The 18,896-nt window shown below is 36.9% G+C and overlaps 1 long non-coding RNA gene across 1 annotated transcript in view; it reads left to right on the top strand.

Annotated features, from left to right (window-relative positions):
• Positions 1–453: 453 nt before the first annotated feature.
• LOC149555065 (uncharacterized) overlaps positions 454–18,896 on the top strand; it is a 69,278-nt gene continuing 50,835 nt past the window's right edge. Inside the window, exon 1 of the long non-coding RNA XR_016364452.1 lies at positions 454–916. This is a non-coding gene — a long non-coding RNA (uncharacterized LOC149555065). The remainder of the gene's footprint in view (positions 917–18,896) is intronic.

Raw genomic sequence — 18,896 nt, 5'->3', positions numbered from 1 at the left:
AAATATCAGTGCCATTAGCTTGCGTAGTCTCAACCTTAAGCAAGAAAACTGCAAGAGTATTGGAGGATTAATGGTTGAAAAGTTAATTCAAAACTCTCCCTACAAGTATAAATGTTAATGCTAGTGCAAATAGGTTGAGAATGACTAACATATGGTGAAAAGCAGACAGAGAAGAAATTAAAAATGGAGAGAGAAAGGCAACTACCAACAGGCAGAAATATAAACAACTTCAACCAAGGCTACATAAAACACTATTTTGTAATGTCTCCCATTCCTAATTAAAATATCCCCCGCCAAGTAAACCAAAGTGGTCTATCTATCCTATTCATCACTGATGAGCTCTCATTACAGCTGAGCAAGTAAAGTGGAAATGATAAGAGGTGACAAATGGTCAAAATGATATTAACCACCCGAATGATATTAATCACAAACCATGTTGAGACAGAGGTCTAATCGGACATTCTAAGGATTGTCCACTCCATCGTGATCATTTAAATCACTTTGTCAGGAAATTTCTTGATAGATGTGGCTATTATAATTTATGGGATTCCCTATTTCATAGCTTGATTAAGTAATCCCCAACTCTATTTTTTTTACTGACCTCACAATGAATTCGTTCCACTCTGCGAAATATGCACTTAAGTAGTTGTTAATTTGTGCCGCCAGTTGTGCTAGATGTAAGTGTTGTGTGAAAGTGAATAAGTATCATGTTTTCATCATCGCCTCTTCCTCCCTCACACAACTGAACGACTCCTCTCTCTGCCACTTAGCAGCTCCAGCACGATGTACTTTTTATGAGAAGGTTAAGGGTAAAGAAACTACGCATGATCAACCTATAGTCTCTGCCCTAACGGAGTTGAATCCAAGAATCTCATGAGAATAATAAAAACTGACATTTCCATGGCTTCCTATCCGGGTACGCAGTTTCAACTAAGAAAGATATAATCTATTGAATTCTTGGCTGCGTAAGTTTTAAAGTCATTCATTGTCTGGAATACCGTCATGATCCATCATTCTATACTGCCTGAATTGTGATTGAGATGGTTGTTTATATAAACTGCGAAAGAGTTTATTTCAAAAATTAGTGGTGGACATAATTTAGATTCAACTAATGTCACTTGGACAAACCATAACAAAGAAACATGGTTGAGTGCATGGTTGAAGAAAAGCAAAGGATTCTGACATTCATTGTAACACAAATCCTTATAACTTAGCTAACAAGCGAATGAAATTTCTTTAGCAAAGTGGTTGCTATTATACTACTCAATTACCTGGTTAATTGTTTCAAAGGTAGCGACATGAAAAATGAGTATATAAACCAGTGGGATCCGTTGTTGTTACTTGAACAGTACCATATATTACATGAGACATTGTATCTTATTAACTAGTATTTAATCCATAGAAACACATTTTACATGTAGAGAAGAACATCTTTTTATGACAATTCATGATATACTAAATAAGCGGTACATTTGATCATACCTTGTGAAGGGTTCTCTCAAGATTGTAACAATAATGTACAGAAAAGGTTTTGTAAATGTTGTGTAAAATTCTGCAAATCTTTTATTCAGAAGCATAAATGGTGTAATCTATGAATATGCATATGACCTAGTGATGGATAGATAAAGATTAATCCTTGATAGTAACTACAGCGTGTGGATTTTCCTTATCTTCTTAAATTAATTAATTCCTTGTACTGCATTGCTATGTTGAACATAGATGACCGCACTCCCTGAAATCTATGATTATGCTGATTGTATATGAGTTCATTCATTGTGGTTTTATTGTGATATGATTGCATGTTTGTGCCCTAAATGATCTTTTATCTCCTTTATGGGATGGCTGTAATGTGACATTAAAGGGAGGGTTAGAGATAGCTATCTTACGTTTTGTTTGTCTCTACCCGCTAATTCTGATTGAATGGATTCGTTACACTTTGTTTCTTCTTTCAGTTAATCCTGGCCTTAAAAATGCTTGGCCAAGCTATTTCTTTTTATGCATATGTGTAGATATGTCGTAATTTATTTTTTGCAAATGAGTAGATATGCTTTTATAACATTTATTGCATATATGTAAGCTGTTATGTTTTCCCTACCACATTCTGTGTTTAGGCTACTTTGACATATGTGGAAAGTAGTATGTTACATGGCTGCACCGGATCTATTCAATCCTCTTGTTCCGAGTTGTTACGCTTTTCGTGTCAAGGTCAGGCATTCTTTGTGTCAGAAAGGACCCTGGGGGAGCTAAACACTTCGTAGTTAGCATGATAAAAGTACTTTGGCCACACTCCTGTCTCAAATAGCAGATGGAGGAAGTTCAATGGATTTGGAGACTAGAACACATAGATGGACACATGTTCAAGGCATTCTTTATATAACTCTGTTCATGATGTAATGTCATCTTGTAATGATCATTAAGATGTAGTTAAGACCAATATATATTGAATCTTTTGTGATCTTGATGTACTATTTAATCATTCATATGATGGACATGTGATAGATGTATGATGTGTAGATCTGTAATGGTCCGTTTCCTGTATATGATTCAAAAAAAAATTCTACAGACAATTTGGCAAACCGATGGAAGACATACAGTGATCTAGACGATAGTATGGTTGGGTTGGCATGGCGTATAGATGTCAATGGCAAACGTATGGACAATGGGAAGGTCGTACGGTACAGGATGTATGGTATGTTATGGAGCAGAGAATGTTCCATACGATGACACAAGGAAGAGGTTGTATGCTCTTTGAATGGAGAGGAGGTGATAGGTCGGCTGTACATAGTTGATTGAAGGCCGTACGGTCTTTGGGGGTAGTACAGTGGGCAAGTGTGGAATGTACGGTGGGCAAGAACAAGGGCCATACGGAGGAGGCTTGTAGTTGGTTGTATGGTGTTGGAAAAGACCATGGGTGATGATGTGAAGTCTGTACAGAGGGAGAGTGAAGGGGTGGGGCTATACAGTCAGTGAAGGAGGGGAGTGGAGATACAGTATGAAATGCCAAGAAGGTTGTACGATAGGTAGTATGGTATGTAGCAGATGGGTTATGGAAGGAAAAAGAACACATAGATTTGTAACTTAAACTATTAATTCCAAATATATCAGATTATGCTAAACAAAAATGTAGAATGAAACATAAATAACCTTCAATTTCGATTTGCCAAGAGATGTTGCTCCAATTTGCCAGATCCGAGCGAAGTATTACATGCAACAATGGAATAGGGTGAGGGTCGAATTCCACCGAAACCGAAATAGCCAAGTGGGGAAGATCTTTCACTTTCGAAATGGTGAGCAAAGATATATTTGGACTTAATAATTTAAGTTACAGATCGGGAAAACCTTTTGAGGGTGTACAAAGATAGCTGACGGCCAAACTACCTACTGAAACAATTAAAAAATCGGTCCGAGATATATTAACTCAATCGACCCAATAACAAGGTTTAATTAATTAAATGTATTTTATGATGGGGATATTACAGTCCTCTCGTCCCAAAATTTTCTTGTCCTCAAACAAATGCAAATCGTTTCTTAAATACTCGTCGAGAAAATCTTTTGAGGGTGTACAAAGATGGCTGACGGTCAAACTACCTATGGAAACAATTTAAAAATGGATCTGAGATATATTAACTCAATTGACCCAATAACAAGGTTTGATTAATTACATTTATTTTGTGACGGGGATATTATAGTCATCCCATCCCAAAATTTGCTTGTCTTCAGGTAAATGCAAATCTGGCTGTAGGAAACCTTCCATAATCAACTTCTTCAGTCCCGAGTCAGGTACTAAGTAGATCTTCTCGCAGAAGTAAATGATGTCATCAATAATTTTGTATCTTTCATCATGTACATAGCCATCCATCAACTGACATACAAAAGTGTTCTTGGAGTACTTCACCAATAGATGGGCCTACCAATTATCCAAGGAATGGGGTAAGGCGTTGACTATCGTGTTTTCACTAGCAGTGTTTGGGGTCCAATCATGATTAAAAAAAACCTCCATCTTCTTGATTGCGACTTACCTCGATCCTCTATTTGACATTCCTCTTAGCAACACCTTCTTACCATCCATCTCGTATGAAAAGTCCATCCTTTTGAAACTTTGGGTGTACTGGTCAAGAGTTTCCAAATATTGGATGCCCAAAATGATGTTAGTATCAACCAAATCAATGAAAAAGAATTCATCTGTCATGGCATAGTTTACCATGGAAATTTGTAGCCGTGGGATCACATGAGTGCAAGGTAACAAGGTTCTTCCTACAACCTTAACCTCAAATCCTCCATGCTCAATTGTGTGTAAGCCTTTACTAGTGACCAAAGTTGAATTAATGAAATTGAGTGTGGTGCCACTATCAATCATGATGGGAACTCATTTTCCGTGAAGTGTGCCATGAACCCTGAAGATATCACTTCCAGTCACTGTAGTGAGGGTAGCAATGGAACCCCCTTTTTGTATTAGGGCATTTATTCTCTCCTATTGGGTAATTTCTTCATCAGTCACTGTAGGAATTTGTTCTTCGTCATCATCAAGCATTACCTCAATGTAATGAATCTTTCCCTTCCCAAGGCAGTGATGACCAGGACCCCATGGTTCTTTGCACGTGAAACAAAGAGCTTTCCTCCGGAGCTCTTGCCAAAAATTATCATCAAACTGCTCGATTTTTCCTGAATTGGCTCCTTGTCTTTGTCTTCTTGTGGGGATGGTGTTGATGTAGTTGCGTGAGTTTTGGATGAAGATGTGGCCATGTCACGCACCTTCTTAATAAAGCTATTAAGTGCACATGGGTTGAACCCTTTGATCTAGCCTCTCAAAGGCTCTCTTAGCCCATCCATGAATAACACAATTTGACATCTTTCAGAGATATCTATGAATAATACTAACAGCTTTTGGAACTTAGTGATTTAGTTGTCTATCGTGCCCATTTGCTTTAGCTGAGCTAGATCTTTGAAGTTTAGCTCAGGATCTTTCCCATTGAAACGGTCAATAAGTCTCTTAGTGAACTTGACATAAGAGGTCACTTGGTCATGTCCACGAGTGACCAATCCATGATGCCACCACTCATGCGCCACTCCTTCTAGATGAAGTGTTGCGAACTTGATTGCTTCCTCTTCAGGCATCAGATTAAGTTGGAAATAAGTATCAGCCTTCAAAACCCATGATTGTGTAGTAATGGCTTCAAATCCATCAAATGGCGATAAGTTTACCTTTTTGATCTTTCTCCTGAGATCATCATTAAAATAACCATGATTTCCCTTGCCAAAATATCTCATTCTTAGATCAACATAGTCTCTATAACATATATCACCTTCCATATTTGCATTCTGCCAATCTTTGTGAAGTTTTTCTTGCATTTCCTGAAAAGTGGGCTCTCTTTCTTTGTATGGTGCTTCCATCCTTGGAAGGAAGATGGGTATTGAGGGTCAAGAGTGAGAGGGTTGAAAGTTTTCCCTTCTAGAAACTGAGTCGTTGCTATGCCCATTTTGTTCTCCTATTGTCTTTCCCTCAGATAATTTTTGTAATATTTCCTACATCAGCTTTTGGTTTCTGTTGAGCTCTCTTAAAAGATTCACGAGTTCTGCCGTAGGATCCTGATGATCTGCCATTCTATCAATGAGGTTATTTCGCCTTCTCCTTTGAGTATAAACTTGCATTCACTTCCACAAGCTGGCAGAATCAAAAGCTCTAATACCATTATAATGGTTCGTTTCGTGTATACATTTTAAATAATCTTTCTACAGACAATTTGGCAAATAGATGGAAGATGTGCAGTGATCTAGACGACAGTATGGTTGGGTTGGGATGGTGTACGGATGTCAATGGCAAACGTATGGACAATGGGAAGGCCATACAGTACAGGACGTATGGTATGTTATAGAGCAGAGAATGTGCCATATAGTTACACAAGGAAGGGGCCGTACAATTGATTGAAGGCCATATGGTCTTTGGGGGCATTACGGTGGGCAAGTGTGGAATGTACAATGGGCAAGAACAAGGGCTGTACAGAGGAGGCTTGTAGTTGGCCGTATGGTGTTGGGAAAGACTATGGGTGATGATGTGAAGTCCGTACGGAGGGAGAGTGAAGGGGGTGGGCCATATAGCCAATGAAGGAGGGGAGTAGAGGTATAGTATGAAATGCCAAGAAGGTCATATGTTAGGTAGTATGGCATGTAGTGGATGGGGTATGGAAGGAAAAAGAACACAGAGATCTGTAACTTAAACTATTAATTCCGAATATATTAGATAATGCTAAACAAGAATGGAGAATGGAACATAAATAATCTTCAATTTCTATTTGCCAAGAGATATTGCTTCGATTTGCCAGATCCGAGCGAAGTATTACATGTAACAATGGAATAGGGCGAGGGTCGAATTCCACTGAAATCGGAATAGCCAAGTAGGGAAGATCTTTCACTTTTGAAATGGCGAACAATAGAGAATCCCAACTGGAATTTGCAGTACAAAGAAATAATCCAAAATGCATAGCTACTACTACCTACAAGCCGTGCTTAAATACCTGTTGGGAAAACCTTCTGAGGGTGTTCAAAGATAGCAGACGGCCAAACTACCTACGGAAATAATTTAAAAATGGGTCCGAGATATATTAACTCAATCGGCCCAATAACAAGGTTTAATTAATTACATTTATTTTATGACGAAGCTATTACAAGATGAACATCTTTGTCAATGCATAGTAATTACATTTGGTTTTGGCAAACTCAATTGTTAAATCATGTTTATTGGTTAATGAATGATTATTGACTTTTCAATTGAGTCTTTTGTTGCTTAATTTCGCAATTCTCACAAATGTATGATGTCGCAATTGTTGAGTAGGACATGTTTCTTACATATAGTATCATAGATGTGCTTAAACCCTAGGGCCTTGGGCTATTGTGCTAATATGCACCAATGTGTGCAGGTGTTTGAATTATCACCATGGCCACAAGAGCTAGCCAAAGGGATGGATCCAGTAGTAGTCCACAAGCTAAGGAATCTAATCAGAGGTTGGACCAATTGGCACTGTTGACTCAGTAGTGGGCTTTGTTATAGCAACAAGGCCAAATGATGGATACATTGAAACATGATGCTAGAGGTAGACATGCCAATTAGGAGGCAAGGAAGCAGAATGAAGATCAATGCTTAACGGTCTTGCACTAGCAAGAGGAGGAACAGAGGAAGAAGTGTGAGGATGATCAACTAGATGAGGTACTTAGGAGGTTAGAAGAAGAGAAAAAGATGGAGGTTGGCCATCGACTTGCTACAAATAACACTGATCAAATTCAAATTGCGGCTAACTTGAGAAAAGATCTCAAGAAGGTCACCCCACCCACATTTCATGCCAAATCTTCTAGGGAGGATGTAGAAGAATGGATTACCAGTATGGAAAATACTTTCTTGTTTGGAGTTATACTAGGAAATCCAGGGTATTTTGGGCCACATTTTAGCTAATGGGTGAGGCATCTATGTGGTGGGAAAATGTGATGGCCAAAAAGAAACTTCAACATGGGCAAGTAACTTGAGAAGAATTCTTGTAGCTATTTTGGGAAGGTGGTTAGCTCAACTGTTCTATGACAAGAAATCATCAAATTTCTATAAGCTTTTACAGGAAAACATGACACACAATATCATGAACGTTCTTGTCATCTAGTGAAGTATGTTCCTTAGTATCAACCTAATGAACTATTTAGGACCCAAAAATTTGTTATGGGTTTGCAACCTAAGATTTACAATGAGGTCAAAATGCTAGAGCCTAAGACCATGGATTTTTCCCTCGAAAAGGCTCTAAAATAGGAACAACAATTGAAGGATGCATCTTCATCCAAATTCTATCATAACTAGAACTACAAAAGGAAATACCAGGATGACAAATAGAAGGGGGATGGAAAGAAGCAATGGATCAGGAACATGAAAGGAAAAGGGAAAGAAAATTTTGACATAAACAAAAACAATGATAACTAGAACAACAACAAGAATCAAAACAATAGGAACAATAGGAACAAAAATGGAAGGAATAGAAACAATAAGGATGGAAACAACATGAATGATGATAGGAGAGGACCCCAAACAAGATGTTTTGTGTGTGGCAGTAACCATTTTGTCACTAAATGCCCTAAGTGATCTAATAGAAGAGATTTTCCACCGTAGCATCACATTCATGTTGTAGTTGAACCCAAGTAGGCTGTAGTTGATATTGTTGCTACTGAATGCTTTGTAGACCCTAAGCTAGTAGCTAGAATACATGTTAGGGCTGCTTACATGGCCAAACCTTGGACTGTAGAATATGGTAATAGGGCTGAGTATAGGGTAGAGCAATGCTTGTCAACAGAAGTCAACTTATATGTAGCTCCTTTCGGCTCATATGATGTCATCCTAGGTATCAATTGGCTAAGTTAACATAAAGCCTTAGTTAACTATCAGGATAAGGTAATTGAATGCCTTGATGATTCAAGTCACTCAGTGATAATGGTGTCAAATGACCACTTGAAATGAGACAAATCTCCGCTATGCAATTGAAGAAAGCAAGGAGAAAGGGATGTTAGTTATATGTGGTGCATGTCAAGGACATACAAGAGATACCACCTCATCTAGAGGATTATTCCATTTTGCAGGAATTCAAAGATGTGTTCCTAGATGATTTACCTGAACTACCCCTAAGAGGGAGTTTGATGTCTCTATAGACCTTGTGCTAGGAAAAGAACCTCAATCACAACTCCCTTACCACATGACCTCCACAGAAATGTATGAACTGAATACACAGCTACAAGAACCTCTAGACAAGGGTTTCATCTACCCTAGTGTATCATTGTGGGGAGCTACTTTAATCTTTGTCAAGAAGAAAGATGGTACCTTAAGGTTGTGCATCGATTATCATATGCTAAATAAGATGACCATTAAAAATTGACACCCCTTCCTACAAATTGATGAATTATTTGATCAACTGGAGGGAGTGATCGTATTCTCAAAAACTGATTTGAGATCCAGATATCACCAACTTCGGATCAAGGATGAGAACATGCCTAAAACAACATTCAGAACAAGATATGGGCATTATGAATTTTTAGTCTTACCTTTTGGACAGACAAATGCTCCTGCCACTTTCATGAACTTGATGAACATCTTCAGAGACTGTCTTGACAAGTTCATAGAGATATTTATTGATTATATCTCAATAAACTCATAACCAATGCTTTGATGTGGGTTTAAGATCACCACAAACTCCATAAACATCACACAAATGGTTTCAAAATCACCACAAACTTCACACTAAAGTGGTTTTGGCTCACCACAAATCTCACTCACAAATGGTTTCAAGATTACCACAAAACAAGCACTCATTGGTTCCACGAATCATCACTATGGGAAACTATCATCACTCTGGGCCTTTATCCTTTTTGTACTTGCATCAAAACTGATTATTGAGTCCATATAAAAAGAATCTACCGAGATACATGGGTACGCAGCCGTTGTATTGGCCAGTTCTATAGGAATCCTTTTCAATTACATGGTTCATCAATATGACAAACAAAAAGCCTTTCGGGTGTCGGGCACAACCGATAATGTACCCCATACATTCACATAGCCCATTAACAATCACTAATTCAATCTTCATCACTCTATTGAGGGGATACCAATTCAACAATCTTCTACAACAATATATTTAGATAGACATATTCTCTCACTTCCGATCCAACACTTTAATCCCAAATCAGCACACACACAAAGCTTTGCACCATGACAAACCAACTCACCACCAATCCAAACTATTTTCACTTGATGCAATTACAACTAACTACCATAACTAATCTATAACATGATAATAAACTAGACACACATACTCTAAACACAAAGATATAATAAACATTTCTATGATCAATGTCTTCCATGCTATGTCTATGCATTCTCTGGCACTCTCGCTTGCACACAGATGCTCCACATGCTTCTAATCTATGAATGATAGCTTAAACACTTCAACTTTGGCTTCCTTCTTTTCATGGCTTCTCTCATTTCTCTAATGTCCTCTTTTTAGCATTCATAGCATGATGTTGTCGTTAGCCTATTTCCCCACGGTCCCGTAGGCTAACCAGGACATTAAAGGGGCTTAGAGGCCATTTGGCCTAGATAGTTTCAGCTGTAGGTCTTTTTGAGGGGTTTTGAGGCAACTTTGGGCATACTTACTATTTATAGTAAGTCATCTTGGATATGGTCGGACATCCAGTGGCAGCAGTATGTCGATGGTAATTGTTTAAAATCGGCAAGAAGACTTGTTTATCATTGATAAGATTTGTTATGCATTGATAAAGCTATTTTATAAAGTTAAATTTAAATATTTAACTTTATTAATGCATAGACTATAGTTTGTGGGAAATATTTAAATTAAAAGAGTCCTCTTTATTTTATAACACATTGGAGACATAAGTTACATAAAGGGAGTGATGTTTTATCCCACATTGAGAAAAGGAAGGATTGAGCTCTTGTGAGAACACTATAAAAGAAAGGGAAGAGCTTCTTTTTAGTATGCTTGAAAATATCAAAGAAATTGAGGAATTTTCTGAAGATTATGTCTCTATAGTTTGAAGGACGAAATCCCTTCAAGCTAGAAATCTTGACGCCATTGAAAGATATGGTCTTGAGATTCAACATAATAGCAATCCAAAAAAGTAGATACGAAAAAGCAGTCCAAAAAAGCGGAACCGAAAAAGCAGGCTGAAAAAGCAGTCCGAAAAAGCAGAACCGAAAAAGCAGGCTGAAAAAGCAGTTCGAAAAAAGCAAAGCAGAAAGGGCAGCATTGAAGGAAATTATTACAGCCATCTACAACCAGGTTCTTTTGTTAGTATTGCTTTTTAGGGTGTTATAAGCTTTCAGCTGTAAGTGTGCATTATACCAGCATTATCATTTTGTAATCCATGTAAATGCCAAAGTCTTGGCCATATTTCATGAGCATTGTAATTTTCATTGCAATTAAGAAGATAATAGTTGTTGGTGTCATTTAAGCAATTTAATATCATTATTTATCAGCTAGTTAGTTTGCATACCAACTGTTTGTAAAAATGTCAGTTGGCTGTAGGTGTTCATTTCTCATGCTTAGATCATATATATGCACTGAATATTGTCAAAATTAGTAGCACACTCATGTTAGGTCATTGTGTAGTCCATTGTAGTCTTCTAGCACAAGATTCTCATTGATGCAAATTGAAGAAAAAGTCATTTGAAGCTAGCTGAAATACTATATCAGTCATACGTCCCTTGCATGTGAATTGTTTGATGAAATTCCATGAGCTTTCATCAATTTTATTTTGAGGGCAGATTTGAGGAGGGTTATTATAGTGGTATCAGAGCTTGCTTGCAAAGTGTTTGACGAAATGTCAAACAACTGAAGTATAAAGATTTTTGGTGTTTGAAGAAGTTATAACCTATTGGGGTTATTACAATTTCTATAGCAAGCCTTCAATCTCTCATTCTATTCTTTCACCCAACTCAAAATGCACATTCCTAAGCCCACATTGCTTAAATTCCTTGACAACTCCTCCATACCAATTCATTCTATTGGGGTGAATGGAGAACACAATAGCAATCAAACACACAATATGATGTACCACTGCATAAAAGCAATTGATAATCACTTCAACACTTCTACTCTTTTAGCTCACTTAACAAATTAACATTCACCAATCTTCAATCCATCTCTATAATGGGCAGTCTTCTCATAGCAACAGTCTTCTTCACAAGACAATAGCAATCCTCCACACTTCTCAATCACAATCTTTCAGCCATAGCTCTTCAGACTCTTGGATCCTTGACCATTAGCTCTGATACCAAGTTTAAAAACAGTTGCTTTGATACCAAGTTAAAATACCAAGAAGAGAAGAAACCATAAGAGAGGAGAAACCATGGAGAGAAGGAAGCCAAAGTTGAAGTGTTTAAGTTAGCATTGTTTAAAGCTGTCATTCATAGATTAGAAGCATGTGGAGCATCTTTGTGCAAGTAGGAGGGCTAGAGAATGCATAGACATGGCATGGAAGACATTGATAATGGAAATGTTTATTATGCCTTTGTGTTTAAAGTATGCTTTCTCTGATACCAAGTTGAAATCACAACAAAAACCTATAGAGGCTCTGATACCATGAAAAAATCACAACATAGAAGAAACCATAAGAGAGGAGAAGCCATGGAGAAACCCAAATATGGGCTCTCCTAATCACAAATCCAGTTCATTGTATTTATAAGAAAATAAATAATAAATTCTTTAAGACCATAGACCATTGTTAGTTGCAACATTTATAGTGGACTGTGCATGGACGGTAGAAGGCGACTGATTGTCATGCTGGTTGGTTGGTCTGCGCTGACCATAGTAGTTGGTAATTAATGTATTTCTAACATCCCCCCATAAATTAGTTATCCAATTGTCTTAGAAATCCCCCCATAATCTAGAAACCATGGGTCTTGGCATAAAGCCTTGTTAGGTACCCATTTATAATCATGTCTCAAGTATCATTATTCATATTGTTCCCCTCATCACAATCAATAAAGTGGTTTTGGCTCACCACAAACCTTCACTCACAAATGGTTTCAAGATCATCATAAACTTTGCACTTAATCACTCTTTAAATCAAAAACTCACTGGTTCCAATGACCATAAATGATCATTATAGGGAAACTATCATCACTTTGAGCCTGTCATCACTATATGAAGTGATACCTTGTATCGAAATGTTTGCTCCTTTTATGAAATACACGATTCTTCGATAATGCAATTGCTGATTTGTTATCACAAATGATTTGTGTTGGTTCTTCTTGATTATGGTGTAGATCTAAGAGAACTCGACATATCCATACTGCTTGACATGCTATGGAAGTGGCAGCTAAATATTCTGCTTCAGCTGATGAGATCATCACTATAGGCTACTTCTTTGATGCCCATGACACAACTCTTGATCCAAGGTGAAAGATATATCCGAAAGTGCTCTTCTTGTCATCAATGCTACCTGCAAAATCATTATTAGTATAACCAATCAAACCAAAATTGTTAGCTTTGGAATATAGGATTCCATAACCTATTATTCTTGGAAAATATCTCAATATCTTTTTTCCAACTTGCCAATGAGAATTTTGTAGTGATTCCATGAACCTTGAGATCAAACTTACACCATACATGATATCTAGCCTTGTAGCTGTGGTATACATTAAACTTCCAACAAGTCTTTTAAACATAGTTGGATCAACATTTGAACCATTTTCCTCCTTGCTAAGTTTCATTCCTGTTGTGACTAGAGTTGAACCTGGATTGCAATTCATCATTTCAAATCTCTTCAAAACATCCTTTATATACTTGAATTGACAAATGAATATACCTTTGTCACATTGAATAACTTCAATATGTAGAAAATATCTCATCAACCCCAAATCTGTCATTTCAAATTCTTTCATCATTTCTGACTTGAACATTTCTATTTATAGATTTCCAATGAATATCAAGTCATCAACATACAAACACACATTTAAAATCTGACCTTCCATATTAGTCTTTACATACAATGTGGGCTCACTGTTACTTCTATTAAATTGAATACTTATCATGTATGAATCAATCCTCTTATACCAGCCCTAAGTGCTTGTTTCAAACCATAAAGTGCCTTGCTTAATTTATATAGTTTGTCTTCATGCCCACAAACCTCATAACCAGGTGGTTGTTTAACACAAACTTCTTAATCAAGAAAACCATTCAAAAAAGCCGATTTTACATCCATTTGATACACTTTTCAATCATTTTGTGCAGCTATTGCTAAAATAGTTCGAACTGTGTCAAGTCTAACAATTTGAGCTAAACTCGACAAGGGAGAAACCAATTGAGATGAGAAACCCAAAGATCGGCTCTACAGATCACAGGCCCAACTTCTTCTATTTATAAACAAATACATAACAAATTCTACATAGACTATAGTATAAAGTTATCTGGAGAATTAATGGTGAATGGTTGAGATGGACTGTGGAAGATAAGGCTGGCCTCCATTGAACATGTGGAGAAAACTTGTCCATAGTCTGTGCTGACAGTTGAGTTGGTTGGAATAATTAATTTAACATTGCTCACATCAATTTTATGTTTCCATAGCTTCTTTCTAAGGGCTTGCAGTTCCCATGACTTTATATTCTGATTGTGATGCTTATGTGTGGGATTTTCTTCACGTTAGGAAGACCATGCATATCATATAAATACTTTACTACTTAAAACCTCTGACATAGAGACTCATAGTGACTTAATCTAAAACATCAGACCTTCACCAAACATGTATGTATCATGCTCAAAGGGTAACCAGGTTGTTGTCTTTCTTCAGTCATTACCAAATGTTTCTTTTACATACTGTTGATACTCTTCTTCAACCGCAGCCAAAAATGTTGGTCACTGCTTCCTCTAATTTTTCTGATGTGCATGATTTTGCTTATGGTTTCTATAAATGGCGAAGTTAAATTCAGAAGTTTTTATAGATATCTCTGTTAACCTTGTCTCTTTTAAGCATGGTTGTTAAATAGAAATGTTGTTGTTATCACCAATTGCTATTTATCAGGCTCTATTAATTGCTCCTTCAAAAAATGATGGCAATACTTACATCTCCTTGATTCATGGTCTATAAATCTGTAATAGTTTGGCAATATTTCCCATGCTACTCTTATTTCTATCAGAATTTGGAACACTTCTTACTGCTCCTTTAATGTTGTAGCTGTTTTGATGTCTCCTTGATGTTATTTGTGTTAAGTTTTCTATAATCATATAGGAATCATAGCCAACATGCTGTTTAAATCATTGAGCCAATGTCTTTAATCATTATTGCAAACACGACTATTATTTCAGATGTATTCATGTCTTCACAGTATGGCATACTTATGATGACTTATATCCAGGTTCATAAGCTACTTCAAGCTTATTTATTGTCTTTATTTTGACATCAATGATGATTTATTCATCATGAAGCATGTGAGAAGGCTTTTCAATTGCTAAAGCAAAGGCTTACTTCTGCTCCTATATTGGTTATACCATATCCAAATGGACATTTTGTTGTAACTACAGATGCTTCGGGGGATGGGCTTGGTGGAGTACTAATGCAAGATGGCAAGGTTGTAGCCTATGAGTCCAGAAAGCTCAAACAACATGAGGTGAACTATGCTTTGCATGACTTGGAGTTGGCTGTGATAGTACATGCTTTGCAGATGTGGCGGCATTACTTTTGGGAAAGACATTTGAACTTAAGACTGATCATATGGGTTTGAGATATATTTTCACTCAACCCAATCTTAATGTCAGACATAGGTGATGGATAGAGTTCCTTAGCGAATACGATTTTGACATTGAATACATCAAGGGAAAAGAGAATAGGGTAGTACATGCTCTCAGTCATAGAAGACACATTACTGCTATCACTTCTTCTAGCACCCTCCTGAGGGAGTACATTCTATAGTATCTTCCTAGTGACACTCATTACGAATGGGTGAAGTCGGCATTGCATACTGACTCAGCTGATCTACATTTTGATGGATACTCACTTGATGATGATGGTCTACTGAAATACCAGAACTGGATATATGTTCCTGAGCATGAAGGGTTGCGGAAAGTAGAGCTTGAGGAGATGCATTGCACTCCGTTTTCAAGGCACCCAGGGGTGAATAAAATGATGGTTGATGTGAGGTCATTGTATTTTTGGCTAGAACTCAAGCAAGATGTGACAGAGTATGTTGTCCAGTGTTTGGAATGTCAACATGCTAAGGTTGAAGATGTCCATCCAGCATGACTTCTTTACTCGCATGAGATTCCCTAGTACAAATAGCACGTTATTAGCATGGACTTCGTGTAGGGACTACTGACACCTCGATGCAAACATGATGTTATCTTGGTCATGGTTGAAAAATTCACGAAGGTAGCCCACTTCACTGCTGGCAATTTAAAGGACGGATCACCTATCTTGGCTAGGAAGTTTGTTCAAAAGATATTTCAACTCCATTGTATACCGAAAACCATCATCTTTGACAGGGACACCCAAATGACTTCAAAGTTCTGGGCAACCTCAAACTCAGCTTTGGGTAAATGCTTGAACTTTAGCACCGCTTATCATCTTGAGACTGATGGGTAGACTGAGAGAGTCAACTAGGTGCTTAAGGATTCGTTGTATATGTACTGCATGGAACAATAGTACAAATGGGGGGAGTACCTTCCATTATTGGAGTTTTCTTATAATAACTCCTATCATTCTTCATTGGATATGGCTCCTTTTGAGGCCCTTTATGAATGCAAGTGTCATATTCCTATCAGTTGTGATAGTGTCAAGGACAAGATTATTGTTGGTCCTGAAATGTTGAAAGAGATGGAAGAGCAGAATATTGTCATTCACAGTCGGCTGAAGGAAGCAGCTGACCACCAGGAGAGTTATGTTGACAAGAAGCACACCTTCCAACAGTTTCAAGCTGGTGAAAAGGTGTTCTTATAAGTTAGATAGCAGAAGAGCTCAATCTCATTTGGCAAGAGTTCAAAGCTTGTGCTGAGATTTGTTGGCCCCTTTGAGGTGTTAGAGATTATCAACCTTGTCACATATCAGCTTGCTCTGTTGCCTGTGCCAGCCCGCATACATAATGTTTTTCATGTTTCACTGCTTAAGCCTTACCACCCTGATATGTCTCATGTGCTTGGTTGGCATTCATTGCAAGTTCAAAATTTGAGGGTGGTGGTAGTTCAGCCCACCCATCTCATTAACATACCAGTAGGGTATGAGATAGGGAGGTTCTCCAATATAAGGTCCAATGAGACCAATTTAGCGTGGACAGTGCCACTTGGGAGGACGTGGAGGATTTACATAAATCCTTTCCTCATCTTTATGTATAGATTGTTTTGTTTCAGTTAGTCATCAGTTTTTCTGTGAAGTTGCTATTTTGTTTCAATTTAACATTGAGACGAAGCCTCTTCCTAGTGCGAAGGGATTTCATGTCTAGCTTGTTGGCATTCCTAGTTACTTGATTATGTGGTGTTTTGGCCAACTTGGACCTGGTCAACCTATGTTTGAACATTGATTAAGGATAAACTTAAGTGATTATCATAATTGTGTGGTTAAATAAAACTATGTGATGCATTAATTAAAATGATTAATTTGATGCATAGATGTATGTTTATTGGATGTCGCATTTCATTTCTTATATGGCTATGCTATGTTGTTTGATGATATGATGTTCATGATTATGTTGATGGTTCTTGTATCTAATTATATTATCATATGGATATTGACTCATGGCTTGTTGCAAGTGTTTGAGTGGATACACAAACATTGAGATGAGGGCGTGGTTGAGGTAGAGAAGGCTAGCTTCTAAGAAAGGGATGGTTGAATAATCTTGAGTAGCCCACATACCACTTAGAATTAAGATGTAGATTTAAATTGGAATTTGGGTTTTATTTCTAACCTACTCTTTGAATGGTCAAAATGCAATTGAGATGATATTGTTGATTTTGGTTTAAGTTAAATAATTTAATTAAAATATTACATGCATTATTAAATTGGTAGATGTCTATAACAATGAATGGAAAACTATTGCACTTTAAACTCCTAAAATGCACTAATACTAGGATATCAAGTGCCAAACACCTATGCGATACATATGAACAAATTGATTATGGGTGTAGTATTACAAAAATAAAATAATATATATTCCATTTCTTTTTTTGACAGGTTATGAACCCACCAACGAAGGTAGGTTTTAGGCAGATTGGCCAAAATTGGGTTAGTTATGTTTTAAGATGGATAAAAAAACAAATTGGGGAAGGGTTCAAAGATACATTGGCATTGGTGGCCAAAGTCTAGAAGGAAGGCTGGAAAAGAAACACTATCAAACTTCAGAATACCAAGTTCCTCCTTCTGATTTAATGCAAATGATCAACAAATTTAAACTTCTGTGCAATGTATGTTGAATTAAAACTGTAGTTGCTAGTTAAAGCATGTATTTTCGTGTATGTTCTATTTCATATACCTTGAATTCTCATGGATATAGATGCGCCTTAGAATTCTATGAACGTCAAAGAATTTATCTATTCTTGATATTCATCCTTTTAGAGGGTTTAAAGGCATGTATTACCTACGATTTCAATTATTATAACTCCTATATTTTCTTGGTATTTCTATTTTACACATTAGGGGTTATATAATGAATTGGGTTGTAATTACATTGTGAAAATTTTGAGTAATCAAGATGGTTTAACAATTTGAAATTTTCAACTTTGTAATTTCAATGCAATTTCAGTTTTGAGTTGAAAAAATTATTATTGCAATATGTTTTTATTTGTTGTAGTATATTGTCATATCAACCATTGCAAATAAACAACATTCATTCATCAAAACAACACAAACAAGGCAGAATTTTTTATTTACAAGAATCCACCTAGACGAGGTTCTTACACTTGGAATCCATTTATGGAGCCTAATGTGGGATCTCAAGGGATCTCAAGGTGGTTAACCATGACTTCTTTATCAGGAACCTGGTTTATTAGATCAAATGTGAGAATTACTCTAGTAGTGGTTGGCAAGATGCCTAACGAGGGGTGGACATTAAAATATTAATCCATTTTCTTCTTCTTTCACAACCAATCGCCTAATGTTGGATAAAAATCACTGACAAATACAGGGTGAAGATTATTCACTGCTAATACTTTCTTGACACTCGATGTGAGTTGAAACGCCTAATGATGTACGAGATGGATTAGATTATTATCATAATGTCCCCTCTTTGGGGTTGCCCTAATATCTAGATGCGTAGAATTACAACTCCATTAAAATAAGAATAGTAGGATGGTTAGAGATATCACTTTACCATTTAAAATGTGTTCTTGCAAGATAAATCCTAATTTGGGTCCTACAACACAAAAGGGAACAAGAGC

Source organism: Cupressus sempervirens, chromosome 5, assembly GCF_028749045.1.
Source record: "Cupressus sempervirens isolate cs-2001-9-10 chromosome 5, ASM2874904v1, whole genome shotgun sequence".
Taxonomy (NCBI): Eukaryota; Viridiplantae; Streptophyta; class Pinopsida; order Cupressales; family Cupressaceae; genus Cupressus; species Cupressus sempervirens.
The sequence above is the reverse complement of the archived record's forward strand: the minus strand, read 5'-3'. Positions and strand labels throughout refer to the sequence as shown.